At 40.7% G+C, this 7543-nt stretch overlaps 1 long non-coding RNA gene across 1 annotated transcript in view; it reads left to right on the top strand.

Moving 5' to 3' along the window:
* Positions 1-1598: 1598 nt before the first annotated feature.
* LOC142047287 (uncharacterized) overlaps positions 1599-7543 on the top strand; it is a 7178-nt gene continuing 1233 nt past the window's right edge. Inside the window, exons 1-2 of the long non-coding RNA XR_012656469.1 lie at positions 1599-1908; positions 4554-4688. This is a non-coding gene — a long non-coding RNA (uncharacterized LOC142047287). The remainder of the gene's footprint in view (positions 1909-4553; positions 4689-7543) is intronic.

Here is a 7543-nt window from a genome sequence, read left to right on the forward strand (position 1 = left end):
AGATAATACTTAGTCCTGCCATGAGTGCAGGAGACTGGACTAGATGACCTCTCAAGGTCCCTTCCAGTCCTACGATTCTATGAGCAATCCCATTGACTTTAATTGGAAGGCTTATGTGAGACTGCAGAACTGGGTTTGCTTTGACTGTGTCATTTAAAACTAAGATGATGGATTGTTGGAGTATCAGGAGTGGGCGGTGACTTTGGATGGAGGGACAATGCTCAGCATAGATCCTCTTGCCCCCACGGCCATGATCAGTGCAGCTTGTAGACATAGATCTCAGCAACATACTGTTTGGAAAGTCCCTTTTCTGCACAGTCTCCTTTAGGAATGCTGTCTCTTCACTTACACTTACATTGTCCATCCCCCAGCCCTCTCTCGGTCAGCACAGCTGGCTGACTTAGATAATATGCTGTGTGGCAGATAAGAAACTCTTTCCCCTTGCATCCCCCATCTGGAGCACCAGTAAATGCTCAGGCTCAATTTGCAAAATCCCTCAGCAACTCCATGTTAAGCAGTTAGGACAGTGATGGTGAAAAGAAACCAGTCACAAACATCTACAGTGTTTCAAAACAAATGTTTATGGAGGGAAAGCATCCAGCAGCAAAGTGAAAATTTATCAAAAGCTACGAGCTGATTGTATTTTCCCCCCCTCCGTTCTATTTTGGTAGGTTGGAAGACACCAGCCGGAGATCTATACTGGTTAAACCAATTCCATGCTTGACTTTGAGCCAAGCTGCATTGTACAATATGATATGGTAAAATGGGGAAAGAAATAATGAGTGATGCATCTTGAAAGAGACAGGAAAGAGTTTGGGCCTGGAACCATTCCTGAATCCAGTTTCCATTTCTGCTGGAAAACAAAGGGCACTCTGACAAGAGTGAGGAACAAGCTTGACTTCAGAGGAGCACACATTTTAAGAATTTAAGCTCTGTCCACCATGTTAGTAGAGTGCTGGGTTCACACACTTCAAAGGCTACTATGGTTCAAACAGGGCTTCCCTGACCATTGTGAATATCCCACTGTAATCTACCCAGCTAGGTCGTTTGAGACATGATAGACAATATTGCCTGGTGGCTGGAGCACTGGACTGGGATTCAGGAAACCAGGGCTCAATTAACTGCCTCTGCCTCTGGCCTGCTGGGAGACCTTGGGCAAAGCACTTCCCCTATCTGGGCCTCAGTTTCCCTATCTGTGAAATGGGGACAATGACACTGATTTCCATTGTTCAAGTGCTTTGATATCTACCAATGGAAAGTGTTATATGAGAGTATTATTATTTTTACCATAATCACCTTGATTGAGGAAACCATGCTGGAGTTGTGAGTTAGCTGCTCTCTGAGTTTCCTGGGATGCTGCTAGCATGGTTTTAACTGTACTGTGCACTGGCACTATTGTGTCAGTTTGAGAAACTACAGTTTTTCAGATGGGTCAGTCTGGGATAAAATAGGTGTCATCAACCCAGTTGTAGCTTCTCTCTTCTATTGGCGCCTCTAGGCTTTGTCTGCTCTAGTAAAGCTTTAGAGCCAGAGCTCACCACTGATACAACCCCAGCAGCTGTAGCCATAGTGCCACTTCAGTGGGGACAAGGCTCAGGCAGTCTTAATGCTGCCCTGTTTGCTGCACAGCTTCTAGCGTTCCTTCTGCCGACGGAACAGTGCCAGCGGTGAATCTGGGCAGCTACAGCATTTGCCAGGGATCCTAGTCATGTAACATTGGCCCAGATTGTCTTGTTTATAGCCTGGGATCCCATCAGTCCATTTGAAAGCATATGGCCAAGAATAGACACTACTTATGTGTTTGGGGCAGAGTACAGACAAAGAGTTCTTTGTGTTAGGAGCTGAGGATTGCAAACAGAGGAACTGTGGAGCTAGAAGAGAAGCAGAAGATTATTCTAAGAGCACATGGTGAGAGAGAAATCTCTTGGCTTTTTGTCCTGAGGTCTAAGTCTGGTTTGTGCTGTTAAAATGCATCCCGAGCTGAAACATTCTGTAGCAATGACATATTTATTAACAAAAGCTTTGTCTTGGGTCCATGCAATGTCTGTCCTACAAGGAATTACCCAAGTTTAAATGTGCCAGCCTTTTGGGGCCATGACAATAATATGATATACAATTAATTGGGTCTTTGCCTTCCATCTAGGGATGTTGAGGATTAATTAAAGTTTGTAAAATACTTTCAACAGTGACACGAGTACGTGATGTAAAAAACAAAAACAACCAAAAAAACCTCATTCCTCTCTTGCAGTTCAACAAAATTGCTGGAAGGAGACAAAAACTATGGTTAACGGAAGCAGTAGGAGTATTTCCCAAACTTAATATGTGATTTCTATCCAAAGACCAAACAAACATACTTGAAGCTTTGCCTGCATGACATTGTGCAATAGATTAACTGGGACATTTTAATCCATGAATCTCTTTGTAGAGACTTCAGTCCATTCTGGAGAAACAAACATGAAATTAACACAAGGCATTTTCAGATGACTTTTCTTCACAGAAAAGCAGGAGAGGCTAGAGAGCAGCTTAGGTTATGTGGGGGACACTTCTTGCAAGTTCATATCACCAATCACTGAGAATATGCTAAAAAGAAATATTTCTATTGAACACTGATGTGCTGCCTAAAATGACTTGCACAGTATATGGAGTGACTCATAGATTTTTATAAAATCTATTATAGTCCATTACATTCTGGAATGTATGTTAGGGCGCTCGGTCATAGGGAATGTCATTGACACGCTGTAATCTGTATAGTAAAGGAGATCTATAGAAATGTGTTCAATTCTGAGCAAAGAAAATAATGACCCCAGAGTATTTTTCTGTTTTTATTTACATGTGGCAATTGAAATCTATGAGTAAGGAGGCTCAGATAGAGATAAATGATATAACAGGAAAAATATAAGGAAACATCTTCTATCATGCTTTAAGTATTAGTTTAAAATTGCTGAAAATACATTTTGACTGTCTAGTTTCCTATGAGCTCTTCAGTAAATTGACAGATTTTGTAATCCTGCAATGACAGCATATTTCATTTAGTGCCAGCGGGCATATGGAATTTCAGAAAATTCCCCCCCAATGTGCAGCTCCTTACAAGAACTGGTTTAATGTTAGTCTTGTGCGTTATGATTTCTTTCCTCTTTCATTCTACACTCAGACTGGGGAATTTTTAAGAATACTGCATCTGAATGTTGGCTCTAGAATGTGTCTCATGCAGTGTTTCCTCTGCTCTCTGTGATTCATTATTCCATAGGCACAACAAGCATATGTGTTTATTTACAATTTTGCTCACTGTGTCTGGCTCCTGAGAATAGGTATCTCCTATTTGTTTGGGTCCCTGACGGAGAGGGCCAGCAGACAAGCTGCCTTATTCCGGCGTACTTCATTACAAAGAAACTCTATAGTGCAGGGTACTAAGATACCAGACCACTGGGCCAGCCCGATGTTCTTTGTTTGCCTCACTGACTGCCTAATCTTGCTCTCCTTGAAATCAATTATAAAAAGTCCCACTGATCTCAGTGGTTGCAGGATTGGGCCCAGTGTCCAATTATCTTAATTAAAAGTATAAACTAATAATCCTTAGTTCAAAGTAGATTTTCCATGGATGGTGCCACTGGAGATTTACGCTTTGATACTGGAGTTGGCATTTAGGTTTTTTTTAAATAATTATTTTTGCCTTGGAGGCAGATGTAGTTATTTATGCTTTGGGAGAATAATTTTAATGGGTAAATATGATCTTTACTGATATTTTTCTTTTTGTTAATTCATTAACGTTTGTAAAGAGCTTTGAAGATGAAGGCAGTAGAAGCAATACGTTAATCTTATTGCTATTTATTTGAATGTTGCAGGCATTCCAGCTCGAACAGTTTTCATCCAAGAACCTCAAAGCATCTTCCAGATGTTAATTAATTATTGACCTCAACATCTCAATGAGATAAACATGATTATCCCCATTTTACAAAAGAGTAATGTGAGAGACAGAGGCCATGCCTTGCTTTCATTGGTTGGTCGCTTTTACTGGCCGCTACTGAAAAATCATAAAGACCTCAATAACACACACCTAAAAGGAGAGAGAGACAAAACAAAACTCTTCTAAATCACAATTATTCCTGCTCTTGATGGAGGCAATAATTTTATTGGACGTAGGATCAGGGTCATGCCAAGCAAGTTTGATCAAGATTAGTATGATCAGATACTCCATGTTGTCTAATGATCTCGTTTAAAATTCTTTTCTCATTGAAATTACAATAGGGTGGTGAGACTTCTCTATTATCCAAAAAACTGGTGGTAGGAAAGGGGCAATTAACAGAAGAACATAATTGAAGGGTACACAAATATATCTTCTGGCAGACAGGAGTAAATCCCCAGTGGATGCTATTTCTAGAATCTAGTAGCAGTTACCATCTTATATAGTCCATACCAAAATGTTTGTTAGAAATATTTTATTTGCAAAAACATTTTCCAGACGTGAGGTGCTGAGGCTATGCTGAAAAGGGAAAAGAAATTAAGCACAAAAGATTTTGAATAAACCAGCACAACCTGCAACTCAACTTTTTCAGGAATTGGTTGCATGTTAATGATGAGATTGGAAGAACATTTGGAGACAGCATGACTCCAACAATCCATGAGAACAAAGCAAAGTTCAAAAATAGTAGTATTGACTGGTGGAAAAACAACATACATATAATTTTCAGGTAATTAGTACAGTATCATTAGCTCTGTTGTTTTTATATAAGCTGTTTGAAATCAACTCTACTTGCTACTGTAACTCAGCTTCATTTGCAGTGCTTGTTAGGGTAAAGCAATTCTTTTAAAACAGGAATTACCTAACAATTGAAAATGTAAGCGCTTTTAAAGATCATTCTGTAGCTGCATCAGATATCTTCCACTGCCCAGCTGCTGGCACTTACCAGTGTCATCTACCTCTGCTATGAACAGGTCCAGACAACATGGTGGTTAAAATACCGGGGGCTGACAGCTCTGTATCTACCCTCATGTTCCCAACATTGTTTTGAGTGAATCTCTACAGATAATAGCAACAGTGGCGAATTGTAGGGGAAAAGGCTAATACAGACTCTTAGAAGAAGAAAAGACTTGTTACAGGACCTGACTCTCCACCAATTTGTATGGTTGTTTTTCCCTATGCAAAGTGGGTATAAAATGCTATCCTGGCAGAATAGTACTGATATAGTACAGAATAGTAGTTTGCACTGGTTTAAATGACAGCACAAGGTGCTGAAAAATGATGAATCAGGACCATTGTATGACCCAGGGATCTCTTGGTGCCAGCAGGCAGAAGACACAGATGTTGTATAGGGGTTTTACAGGGATCCCCTTGGTCAGATAAAGTAGTTCATAGTACCTAATACATATGTATATAGTAGTTCACCAAAGGGTGGCATGTGAGGTCTCTAGGGAGAGCCAGTAGCCCACTGGTCATCATAATCATTGCAAAATGGATAATAGTTAAGAAGTTCTCTATCTATAATGAAAACTGTGTCCTTAAGGTCTTGAAGTTAAGGCAGGTCACCAGGAAGTGACATGTCTGGGGCAGCTTCCTTTCAGGCAGGAGCTAACAGACACTTACCTCCATGTCTGGTCAAATGTGTACTGTCTGCCTCACCCTGGAGGGCTATTGGCAGACCAAGTCCAGTGCCAGTCAAAAGGCTGAAATATCTACAGAAAGAAACAAAATAGAATAGGGGGAGTGTCCTATTTATGAATAAAGACAATAGATGACACTTGTATATCTTGGGAGGTAAAGGAATGCACTGTGTCTTTCACCTAGGAGATAAGCTGACAGCATGTCTGTCCCAAATCTAGCTGCAAAACGCTGGAAAGGCTTTGGGTGAGCAATACCCTACAAACCATGAGAATATTGAGGTAATGAAGTCTAGGCTATAGAATATGTTTTGATTTTGTTTTATGTGTAACTGTTTGTTTCCAATACTTCTACTTGCTATTACTTGAATCTCTGTGCTTTGATAAATAGGCTTATACTTGATTTCACTATAAATATATCTAAGTGCTGTGTGTTAGGTGGAACAGTGATTTGCAGTGGAACTGATAAGTTGGAGCGTGCTGTTTCTTTGGAAGCAGTGAATCTGGGAATACTGTGAGATCCCAGTGGACCAGAGGTTGGATGCAACCAGGGAGACGATTGGAGTGAGCCTGTTGCTAACCTGAAGAGAAGAAACAGGGCCTGTGTAGACATAATGGGGAGTGCTTACATTTCCCTTGGCCGGTTGAGTTTGAGAGCAGATGTGTGGCAGGCACAGACAAGGCTTCCTCACACTAAGGGCAGGTGGTAGCAAGGTGCCTCACAGCCCTGGGTACCCTTGGGAAGCATTACATCATACTTCCCAAACTAAGACAATTTCCTCAATGGTTCAGCTAAAATCAGAGGAAACGTCCTGCAGTTTTCCACATTTTTCCTTGCAACTTCTTGCTTGTTCCAGGACAATTCCAGTCTTCTGAGCCATCCAGTCCCCTAGTCTATATTGAGCTTTGAGACTTATACTCCAATGCTCATCTTAAAACTCATTGTAAATCGGTTATGGTCCATTGCAACTGTTTCACATTTATCCTTCCCCTTTTTGTCTTGCGTTACATCGATGGTGTTATACCAATAAAAACTAGCAGGATCTTAAAGGGGACAAGACATTTGTCACATTTATTGTAAATACCATAATAAAATAAAAGATAACAACAAACAATGTTGTTTAGTTACTTATTCCTATGATCATATATATCTATATATATCTATATATATATCTATCTATCTCCATTCACACAATCATTCATACAAGTTCTGTGTAGATATTATAGTTACCGGCCTAAAGTTGCTTGTGACAGAATACTGGCCAGGTACCCTGTACACAAGAGTGGAGCCGAGTCCGGGTCAGGTGCACCTGATGCTCCTGGAGGCTGGCAGCAGAACCATAGACTCAAAGTCCTTGTTCATGTTTGCCATACTTTAATTCAATCCATTTTAGAGATTACTCTTTCATCCTTGTAAAAGCTTTTCTCCAACCTCATTTTTGCCAACCCTGCTTATCTTATCTAGTTAGTTAGATGTGTATGAGGCAGTATGGATGATGGGAATCACACCTAGCCTCCTAGCCTGTCCTGATAAATAAGTTCAATTACACAGCTAAGACTAGACAACACCCTAACAGTAACAAGCATCCTTCCAAAAAGAAAAAGGACAAAGAACACAAAGGACGTCAAAAGCCAGTTTCAAGCTAAAGTCAACTGCATATTGACGGTACAACCAAGCCCAGGAAGACGGTGCACGAGCAAGACCTCATAGACTATAACCAAACTAAAACCTGTAAAAAGAGGGGGATGAGAACTTGGGTAACGATCTGTGCCTTAATGACAGGAGCAGCCACTGCTGCTGATTGATTTAACAACGCGAATGAAAGCAACTCCCATGAACTAACAATAGGAAAATCCCTATAAAGCTGGTTACTCGAAGATGAGGCGTTATGAGTCTATGTTCTGCTGCTGCTCCAGGAGATCAGGTAATTGCACTCCTGACCGGATC

The sequence above is a fragment of the Chelonoidis abingdonii genome, chromosome 9 (genome assembly GCF_003597395.2).
Source record: "Chelonoidis abingdonii isolate Lonesome George chromosome 9, CheloAbing_2.0, whole genome shotgun sequence".
NCBI lineage: Eukaryota > Metazoa > Chordata > Testudines > Testudinidae > Chelonoidis > Chelonoidis abingdonii.